This window comes from Rousettus aegyptiacus, unplaced genomic scaffold, assembly GCF_014176215.1.
Source record: "Rousettus aegyptiacus isolate mRouAeg1 unplaced genomic scaffold, mRouAeg1.p scaffold_m13_p_3, whole genome shotgun sequence".
NCBI lineage: Eukaryota > Metazoa > Chordata > Mammalia > Chiroptera > Pteropodidae > Rousettus > Rousettus aegyptiacus.
The window spans coordinates 128,723,003-128,734,423 of NW_023416306.1; the positions used below are offsets into that span (position 1 = coordinate 128,723,003).

At 38.8% G+C, this 11,421-nt stretch overlaps 1 pseudogene; it reads right to left on the minus strand.

The window, feature by feature from the left end:
- Positions 1–9,019: 9,019 nt before the first annotated feature.
- Positions 9,020–10,517, minus strand: LOC107501126 (annotated as a pseudogene).
- Between the last annotated feature and the right edge of the window lie 904 nt (positions 10,518–11,421).

An 11,421-nucleotide genomic window follows, 5' to 3' on the forward strand; every position in this document is an offset into this window, starting at 1 on the left:
TCCTTGTTCATTTACATTTCAGTGTAAGCCATTTGGAGGAAACAGCTGTTTTATCTCCAGAATAAAACACTGAGGTGCTTTGAACGCTTACTGTGGGAGCATAATATTGCTAAACTCTGTTCTGGAGAGTAGTCTAGTGGCTTTAAACTGTGAGGAGAGGTAGAGAGAGGCCTTGGTCACTGGTTCCGTTAGACAAAGAGGCCTCGAAGTAGAGGCTTTGAGGGCACACCTCGATCATCCACGTAGGGAGAAGACACCCGGACCAGAACTAAAGTCTATACCTGGGCTCTCCAGCCCCCTAGCACTATGACCTACTTATCCATTTGAGCATCTTCCTCAGTCTCCACATTTGTAAAATGAGAATAATAATACTATCTTCCTCTTAAGGTCACTGAGAACATCTAATTAAATAGGGAATATAGAGCCCAGAGCCAGTATTACAGTGAGCACTTAAAAATGTCGCTTATTTGCTGTTATTATCAATCCTGAAAAGATTTGTCAAATAGATATTAAACTGTTTGCTTTTGGATTTGATGGTTTTAACAGAGGTATACTTTGAGTTTATGGTAATGAATAATGTTGATTGCCAAATATTCTTACCCTTCTCTCCTTTGGGGCACATGCTAGGCTAGGATTATACTGTCTGGACCCTTGTGGTTGGGTAGGGTTATGTGACTAGGTTCTGGTCAATAGTTGTGAGAGAAAGTATCATGTGTCATTTTTAAGCCAGAGCATTTATTTGTCAGTGCAAAACCTTCCAGAACTCTTTCCATTGCCATGAAACCTGCAAACATTCCAAATTATAACTAGTCCATCAACCTGGGCTCTAGGGGTCATAAACCTTTTTAATTTTAGCTGATTTAATATCTTTTCTCATTTTTGGAAACCCCAGGTTAGCTGCTCTTCATACATTGGTTCTGCCCCATTATCTCTCTTGAATATGACCACAAAAGACAGTAATAAGGGAGTTCTTGTAACACTTGTTCATAATAGTTATAAATTAGAAACAGCCTCAAGATTCATCACTAAGAAGATCACTAAATTGAATTATATTCATTCAGTGAAATGTTACATAGTAAAATATTGAAACAACATAGACAAATCACAAAAATCTAATGTTGACTAGAAACAAAAGTATATGCTTTTGTAAATGTTTAAAATGCACAAAAATGCTATATGTATTTAAAGGCACGTACAGTTAAAAGTATAAAAATATGCATGAGACTATCAGAATAGAGATTGTTTCTGAGGGAAAAAGAAGAATTGGGATCAATGATGAGTATTTAAATATAATATGTAATTACTTTTAAAAAAAAACAGAAAAACATAAATAAATCACAGAAAGATTATTATAATTATGTATGTTTGACAGTTTTCATAATTTTTTAACAAATGTGATAAAATCAGCATATAAAGTTACATGCCAAGGCATCTTTCTGCTAAATGACAAAGAACAATTCATAAACACATCTTTAAAAAGATATTTATTATTTAAGTCCAATCTCTACAGATGTCCAAAACTACAATGGGTTAGGCAAGACAGAAATTTCTCTTTTGTGATCCCAGTCTAGGATCTGATGGTCCAGGGCTAGTGGCACAGCTCTGCCATCCTCAATGCAGGATCACCATCTCTAGGTCAAGATGGATGCTCTAACACCCTCCATCACATCTACGGAACAGCCAAAGGAAGATCAAGAAAAAGTAAAGGAGTGTGTGCTTCTTAATGGTACAACATTAAACTGCCATACACTTTTTCTTCTCACATCTAATTGGCCAGAACTTTGTTTCATGACCATATCTTGAAGGAATGTGAGAAATGTAGCCACTGGAAAGCATGTGCCCAGCTAAACTCTGCAGGTGTTTTAGTAAAGGAAGAAAAGAAGAATGAATACAGCTGGACCGCTAGCTGCCTCTGCCACAGAATGGATCAGGTGGAGCTATGACAGAGGTGCAACGGGAGTATTTACAAACAGGAAACTTGTCCTTCTGTCTTTATCTCAGGGTCCAGCACCACAGGTGTCTCTACTGATCTTTCTTTCCATAGTTTCCTAGCTGTAGTCATACTCAGCTGTCTTTCCTTCCACGAGTGCCTTCCATGAGCTAGACACTCCATGAGGTATTAGAGGTTCAAAGATGGAATGACACGGACCCTACCTAATTATGATCCCCATGACCAGCACGGCAATGGCAGTATGCATGGTTTAATCTGAGCATTGGGAAGGACTCATGAGCCAGCCAAGACAGTCTGTGAAGACTTCTCAGTAGTCTCTTCAGATTTCACAGAGAACATGGCCCTGGAATTAAGGCTTGGAGGTTGAACAGGGGGCTGTTGGGGAGATAAGGGGGTTCTGACCAAAGGGAATAAAGAATGCAAAGATAAGAGAATGAGAAACATAACATGTTCAAGAAAAATAAGTTCGGTGTGGATGTAAATTAACAAGGCAGTGAGTAGATGAAACTGGCAGGTTAGGCAAGATCAGATGACCCAGAGTCTTTCATATAGAGGACTTCAGACTTTATCCTGCTATACAGAGGAAGCCGAGAACAAATTTTGAACAAGGAAGGCACAGTGTTAGATTTGTTAGAAAGTTCACTCTGAAAGCAATGTGGAGAATGGATCAGGATGAAGGGGACTCTAGTGATAGAAATAAAAGCAGAGGAGACAGTTTCTGGAGTGGGGAAGGATGAGTTCAATTTGTGACTTGTTTGGGTTGAGGTCCCTATAGGACACCCGGTGGAGATGGTTGGTAAACATGGCATTGGAGAGACACAGGCCTGAAGCTCAGGAAAAAAGTTCTGGCTTCATCAGTATGTCACTTATTCAGTTTGTAGTTTCGTGACTAAATAAAACACTTTTAAGCACTCATTTCTGCTTCTCAGTTCATGGTGACTAGTCTGCTACTCCATGATAGTGGAGAATCCTAGTATCCCCGGCCTGGGCTCTCCACTCCTATTTAATTAGCCCCCACATCACACAGCATTGATGACAGCACAGTGCAGGGAATTCAAATCTAGCTGAGCACTTTACTAATGGAGCCACGTACGCTTGAAGGGAGACCCCTGGAGTATTCTCCCAGTTCTGCATTTGTCCCTGTCATGTTCAGCAGTTTTATCAAACAACATGAAGGCAGACAAGGCACCTTTAACCAATTACCAGAAGGCTCTAAGGAAAAAAGGGAAGTTTGTGGAAGTCAAGATGAGAATTCAGAGAGAACGAAATACGCTAAAATCAGCAACATGATATATAATGGGGAAACAGGGGAAAGCCTGTCAGCTAAATTTGTTCAAATAAACCAACTGCAAAAGCAAACTAATGGAGACATCCTGCTAAAGGTGTTTGCCACCCCTCTCCCCACTCCCAGAATTCTTAATTCTTATAACACCTTGGGAACTTCATCCAGAGCATAAGGGCCACCATTTCCTAGTGCTCAATCAGCAGAACAAGCCAGAATCCTCTTGAGTGGCCAAATGGGTGGCCAACGGTCTTCTCTCTTAGTTACTATTCCATTTTGCAGGGGCTTCCACATTCACTCGCCCTATATTCTCAACATGTGGCTACATTTCTCTACAAATATCTTGCTAGAAATGCTATTTCGTAGTATCTGTTTATATATTTTCATAACTACTAACCAAGACTAAATGCAGCTTCCAATCTATAATCCCATCATCCTTATCGATAATAGGTCACTGCTGGAGTAATGCTCATAAAGCACACTATTTCTCTCTCAAACTTTCATCACCATTGTCATTTATTATTTCAATAATTTTTCACTGTTTGTAAGCTCTATGTCTGACTGGCTGATTCATTACTCCCTCTAGTGCCTCATACAGATCTGGCCCTAAGTAGGGGCAGAATAAATATTTATAAAAGGAGTGAATAAATGAATAAAAAAATAAAGGACAGACGCTCAGCAAGAATGATAACCTGTTTTAGTCACACAAAAATAATCTCAAAGATCTTTCTTGTCCAACTATTTCATGGTTGGAAAACAAATTCTTTTAACCATTTTTTTTCACTAATTGGTCATTATAATCAAATAATTGATACACTTCTAGTCACCTGAAACAAAGGGGTCACCTGGCAGAGAAAAGTAGCAAAAATGATATAATATTGTCACATTCTCTCCTACACTGTAAATTATCCTCGTATAAAATAGATATTCCAGGAGAGAAAGACATTCAGTCCCTACTCTCTTTTTCCCACATCCATATTCATTTTTAGCTAGAAAAAAATATATTGTTAAAATTCCAAGCAAAGTTCTTATGTATAAGGCATGAATAAATGACTATTTGTTATACAAGGGCTGATTCGGCAATGAACAGGAAAAAGGTGGAAAAAGAGAGCATCAGGAGGTTATTCAGAGAATGACAGCAGAATATAGGTGAAGCTAATCACCTTGCTTCTCTCTTAAGCAGCTCCTGTCCATTTCATCACAGGGTCCACAGGCAGATAGATGGTGATTCGGCTCTGCCATTAAACTCAACCACAGCAATCAAGTATTCTCACTGCTAAACGTTCCTTGAGAATTCCACATCCTGTAAGTGTGGGCCCTTTCATGTTCACAGTGGCCTAATAAGGTGGTTCAGTTCACATTTGTTCTGTAAACTGTACGATAAAAAACTACCATTTAAAAATTTTGCAAGCAATCAATTCCACTGCCCTCATAGGAGCAAAATGTCGTTTAGAAATTACTGTCATGCAGTATTACTGAAGATGTTGTCAGCAACCCATTTGAAAATTCGTTTTGTGGAGACCAATCGAGATGCTTGCCCACCTAGCTGCTGGAAAGGAGAACTTCTCCCCCAATTAGCTAAATATCTTAATTTTCAAAAGGCCAAAGTTTTGGCTATCCCCCACCCCTATTCAACAGATCAAATGAATAGTTCCAGAAGATAACCAATTACTTCCTTACCAGCAGACACAGGCAGCGAGAGAGGAACTGTTCTACCCTCTGGAGGATTAACCCACTAATTGAACATCTAAAGCTTCCAGTAACATCCACCCGTAACATCCCAGTTGCTGCCACTCAGGACAACATAAGTAGGGGGGCTAGTTTACTTTTAGTGTACGGTTAGGTTAATATACCTTTAAAGTTTTGTTTCTTTACACATCTGGAAGTTAAGAACACTCTGTAACACAGTTTGGTTTTTAAAAATTCATTTTACATTTCGATTGTTTTAATCTTTAAGTCATAGAAAAGCAAACATTTTAATATAGTTGCTATAAACAATCAATTTTTGGTTTCAAAACCTCTCCCTTTCCCTCCATTTTTCTCTTAATTTTCTTTGTCAAAACAAAATAAAAAAAAAAAACAGATTAAAAAAAAAAACTCATCTGACATTAATAAGTACAAATAAGCCGGCAGGCAGCAAGCATGCAAGAAACTCTTCCTCCACTGTGTGAGTGCTACCGAGCAGAGCTCTCAAGTGCTTCATTGATAGGGTGAATTTGAATATCCACAGCCACCCAAGACGGAAAAAAGAATTTGAGTCTGATTTTCCTATAACAACATGTCAGGGAGTAATCCAAAATTAGGAAACTGAACAAAGGTCCCAGTGTCCCCTCAAAAATTACACACCACTCACAACCCAAAATGGTAGACTTGTTCATAAAGAAACACATTATGTGGACATTTTAAATATCCCAACAAATATTCCAGGTGGGCCTGCCAGATCTTTGACCTGCTCTTTTTAAAAGGTATGGACAGTCATAGTTAAGTTTCATACCTACTCTGTGGAAATGACCATTTGGAAGGCAAAACAATTGAGGGAAACACTGGCTAAATTATTCAGTTGACAGCTTTAAAAATTGGTTTTTCCTTCTCACTGCCCCCCACCTTTTCCCATTCCCTCAACAGCAACAACCCAGGAAATAAAATGTCTAAGGCATCACATATTAGGGTCATCCTAATTCATTTTTCAACCATTTATTGATTATATGGTGCTTATTACCATCGAAGGTTTACACTCGTCATAATTATGGTTTCTAATCTGTGACTATATCTGAATTGAAGATAAGGTATATTGGGATTAAAGAGAAATGTAAAAATTTAGTTTCCTTTTTACATTCATGATTGTCAAGACACCTAAACGATATCCTTTGATATTTTTAGTCTTAGTCTCCTGAAAGCAAAATGTTTGAGTATTCGTAGCAAAAAACAAAGACACGGAATAAAAAAAATGTAATTTCATGCCACAAATATTACCATAAGCGATAAAATGGTTTGTCAGAAGGCGAGACACACTTTAACCACTTTTGGAAACAGATGGTTCTAAATGTGACTAATTTTCCTCAACATTTAACAGCAACATCAGAAATTAAACATGTTATAGAAACCATTAGGTTCAGTCCCACCCCCGTTACTATCACTGTTGTCCATTAGGGAAATCATATCCCATTAATGTATTTACATTAATTAGAGGAGGAAACTTGAAAGAAAGAAAATAATTAGCTATCACTACATACTCCAAAGCAAAAGCTGGCTCGTCCCTTCCCAGTTCAAACCAAGACCTGCTTATGGCTATATTTCCTTTTTGACCAAGAAAGTTGGTTGATCAAGTTGAGGTTTTAAAATAAGTTTTCTTAGCTAGAATCCTGATCCATTCCCAGAAGCTATAGTATACTTCCACCTAGAATGAATACCCTAATTGTAAATGTCTTGTTCTATCAAACAATAAAAAGGCTTGAAGCAGCAATCCCAACTCCAATCCTGAACCTACAGCAAATAGTCAAGTACAGATTCATACATACAAAGAACTCCCCTTGGAGGCTTACGCATCCACAGTTTGAAGTACAAGCCTAGAGAAGTAATAACTGTATTGACCTTCCTCAACTATACGGCTTTGGTGAAAATCATTTGCCCAGAGTTCTTTGTGCTGATGTATAAGTTAGATGCTACAATAACATGAAGTGTTCGTAAAGACTTTTTCTGAAAACCTTAGCTTCAAAGACATGATGATCATTAATATCTCTTGTTCTTCCTTCTTGAAGGAGACATTAAAGATACTTTAAAAATAAATAAAGATATGAATCTCATGTCTGTACCTCAAAATGAGCACGGGGACTATGCTGTCACCGCCTGATCCCAAGAAGTTTTTCAAGAAAGGCCGAGAGCTAGGGAAAGTCCTAGAAGGGCAATTGTAGTGAGCGAGAGGATGGGGAGCCTGATGAGCTAAAGATCTGAAGACCCTTTAGTCTGGGAAGATGGAGAATGAAAGTGGAATGACCAAAGGCTTTAAAGTCATAAAACACAAACAGCATAAATATGAGCTTGTTCACAAAATGCCAGAATAGAACTGGGGGTGGTATGAGAACCTGAAAAGAGGGGTAATTTTGGCATTGCAAAGATACATTTAGGATAAAATACTGCTTTTCATAACAAATTGATGCAACTATTTTTCTTAAGCCTTCTCCCTTTTTGTAATGATCAAATGGGCTAATACTTATAAAGCTACAACAGAGTATACTGAGTGATTAATAAGTATTTATTATTATCATCATCATTAAATCCCGTACCAAATTAAAAGATTCTTAAAGACTGGGATGTGTCTCATTCACATTTTAATTCTCCTACAGTGCCTAGCCTAGTGCCTTGCACATGGGATGTGTATATACTAGCAAACATTTAACAACCATGTCTCCAGGGATGAGGGAAACTCTGATTTGTAGTGATTGCCAGTTTCCATGATGTAAATACTCCCATCATGGCAAATTTCAAGCAACCAAGATAATGCCACTAAAAGCAGTGTTGGGAAGAGATGCACATAAACAGTTCTTGGGGTTGGTAAAATAAGAGTCACAGCACTTAAGTAACTAATAAATGGAATGACTGTGAATCACTCATAAGAAACCATAAAGCATTATAACACTTATTGAATTCTCAATTAATATAATCACTTTTCTTGAAGATGTCTTCCTTTTATACAGGCTCATGGCCTTGTTGGCCTCAATTGGTCCAACATCAACACTCAGTCAAGTCCTGCTTTAGGCCCCTCCCCAGGCAAGCTGCCCCAGCCACTTGGGAGCAGGTCGCCCTGGTGGCTTTGTCCCCCTGCCTCTCGCTTACTGAGCAGTTCCTTTCCCTTTCTGATAGCATTCAGAAGCAGAACTACATCTCTGAATGCTTTTCATCTTAGTAAAATTAGTCTCTGAACTTACTGAAATCTTTGTTTTATTTTCCTTTTCTTTCAAAATCAGTCTCGGCTTTGGTATTTTTCATCTGAGAGGATGCATTATATTTTTTTCTCATTTCCATTTCAAATTGCTTAATCTTTCATGGAAGAGCTCACTCAGCCTCCACTCACTCAACATCTCTAAGTCTGAGAGAGTATGAGTGTGTATGTGAGTGAGCATACGTACGTATGTATATGTGTGTGATTGTGTGTGTGTGTGTGCGCACGCACCTCCTTTGGCATGAGCTGTACTTACAATAAAAAGCTTCTCTCTATTAACGGAACTCTTTCCTCCAAGAAAATGTCTACATACTTTGGAAAGAAATAATGGTGCTCTGCCTGCATGCCGTATGCCTCTAATAGTTCTACCTATGACCTATGGAAACCTCTGTCAAATAGTCTTTCCCTGTTTTTTTTTTTTTAAATAAAGCAATTTAAAAAAAAAAAAAAGCTTGTTTGTCAAATCACATCCATGAGCAGATACACAACTACCAAAGTACCTGTAATAGACACCAGTGGGGTGTTCACCACACAGTATCTGAAAAATACAGCTAAAAAAGAGGAGTCTGTTGAGTATCTACTTTCAGATTCCTACTTGACTCCTCATTGAATGGATTTAAGTTAGCATATAGTGAGTGAGAGGTAGAGTCCCAAGTGTTATTGCTGATGCCTCAGGGCTCCATTTAAAAACAAAATGAAAACAAAACCACTTTCCCCCTCTGCACAAGAGAAACCTATCCTATTTTTTTATCCTTTGTGAAAACAGAAGCCAAGTTTCACTTCTCAAATAGTTCAGTATTCCCAAAGTGTTGTGTAGTAACCCTAGGTATTGTGCTTCTTGAGCCATCTAATTTTTCTCACTTTCTGATTCAGATCTTCTTCTGCGTTTTGTAATCATTCAACAAATTTCTTCATCTAGTCAAGAAAAACACTTTTGCCTTTGGCCACATATGCTTCTTTGTACCATTTCAAAATTGCTTCTTCACTTAGCACATCGGCTTTGTAAAAGAGAACCACAATCTTCTGAAAGGCTTTCATGAAACGGATGTTGTCAGAATAGTATTCCTGGACCTTCTGGCAGAGGATCAGCTCTGACTGGCCTTGGGAGCTAAACACAGCCAGCAGGAGAGCATATTGCTTCAGGCGCTTAAGGGCCTGCTCTGCAACAAGTTTCTCCTTCTTATTCCATTCAACAGCGTTCATGATACAGGTCCACAGAAGTCCAATCACTGCTGTTTCCAGAAGGTCGTTCCTCTTCATTTCTTCTTTCACATAGAGCACCACCTCCTTGATCGGGAATTCCTGAGAAAGATACTCCTGGAGCTCCTTCTGCAGGTCCTTCCTGGTGCCCAGTGGCTGCTGGACTCACAGGAAATCAGAAAGCTCCTTTAGTCCTGTGTCCGTGAAGTATTTAGCGAAATGATCCATACTGTTAACTGGAAAGAGTTCAAGCAGCTTCTTATCTAAGTTGGCTTTTCTCAAAAAAGAGGTAACAGAGTTGCATCTTTTTCTTCCATCCTTGCTTTAAAAAGCTTGGCAGCAAATGAGACTTCAGTGCCCTCTTTGACGGAGCTGTCAGTGAAGAGACTGGTGAAGATGGCGGCAGGAGAGGTGCCACTGCCCAGCAGGATGCCTGACAGCACCGCCAGCTTTGTCTGTTCTGTGTTGGGAAAGGGTTTAAGGAAGAGGAGAAGTTTTTTCATTTCGTCCTCAAATGCCTTTTCCAAACACTTATATCTACTGATGAGTTTACTGAAGACCTGAGCATAGTTTCGGATAGTTTCGTGATCTTCACTTGCTGAAAATACACAGTGTGTGGTCATCTTGGTCTTGTCACCATCATCGATGTGTGTCCCTCCAGGGGCAAGCATACTGCCAGCCACCAGGATATCAAAGTGTGTGTCTGCAGAGCGACGATAATCTAATCTTGATCTTGTAGAGTCCAGAAACTTGACTACGGCTTCAAGGTCATCACCAGCTTCATTAAACCCCTGGACAAGTGTATCCCTGAAGACTGTAGGTTTGAATTTCTCTTTTTCATCCCTTTTCTGAGATTTGAACCACTGGCCTATTAGCACTGGCTTCTCACGCTCATTCATAAAATTTCTGTCCGAGAAGGTAGCGGCGACATGCGAGGCTGGGAGTTGCGACAATTCCGGCAGTGGCAGCAACAGCAGTGGTGGCCGTAACAATCTAGTCTTTCCCTTTTAATCTCAGAATAGCCCATACCTCTCTTTTCCTTAAAAAGATATAGCATTTCTAGATCTGATAAATAGACAACCAAGACTGCAAAAAACAAACACAACAATTTAACTAAAAAGAATGCAATGTTCACATAACTAGGGCTCAGATCAGAGGCATTCAAAAAGGACTACGTATCTTCAATGGGTTTACTGTTCTAACATCAGGTAATATTCATCAGGGTATCAGCCTATAAAATATTAAATCTCATCAAGAAAGCTTCTGTACTCTTGCTTTCCTAGGCAGAAACAAACCCATTTTTTAATATATGTGGGAGACAAATTAATTCTTCTTCTCGATAATTCCTGCCTGAGAGCTCTAACAGAACATATACCATGTGGATGCTTTTTAAATAGTCTTATTTTTAACAGTCATTAAAAGCATTTTTTAAATTGATGAATTCTGGAGTCTATACCCAAGTAGGAGGACTAATAGAACAACTTATGAAGAGAGCTTGACAAGGGAGAATCCAGGCTTTATAGAACTATGCAATTTGAAAGGCCTTGTTTAAGAAAACAACCTATAATGAATACAAAATCAGATACCAAAGAAAATGTTTATTTTAAGAGTCTGTACAAATGAGGGATCCTGAAATTTAAGTTCCATATCCTTCACAATAATCCACCTCCTGCCTAGAAGGTTTTCCTAAAAGCAAGCCCCTATGGGTGTTTTCTGCAATGTTCAACCCATTACAAAGAGAAGCCCACTTAATCATCATTCCAGCCTTCTGAGAAAGGCACTATTTCCAACTTCAATGTTTAACTGAGGAGACCAAAGCCAAGAAAGTTTGAGCACCTGCCCAAGGTCACATTGCCATGGAGGATAGAGCCAGGACCCAACCCCAACACCCTGTGGTTGGCCGATGTACAATGTGGCCTCCTAAGACCAAAATATTTATATGTATTCTACCATTTCACAACATTAGTTTATTTTTATTCCATAGTAAGTTTCCTAAGAAAAAGAGGCACAAAAGTAAGAGTGTTTATTTTAAAGTCAACACAAATTTGG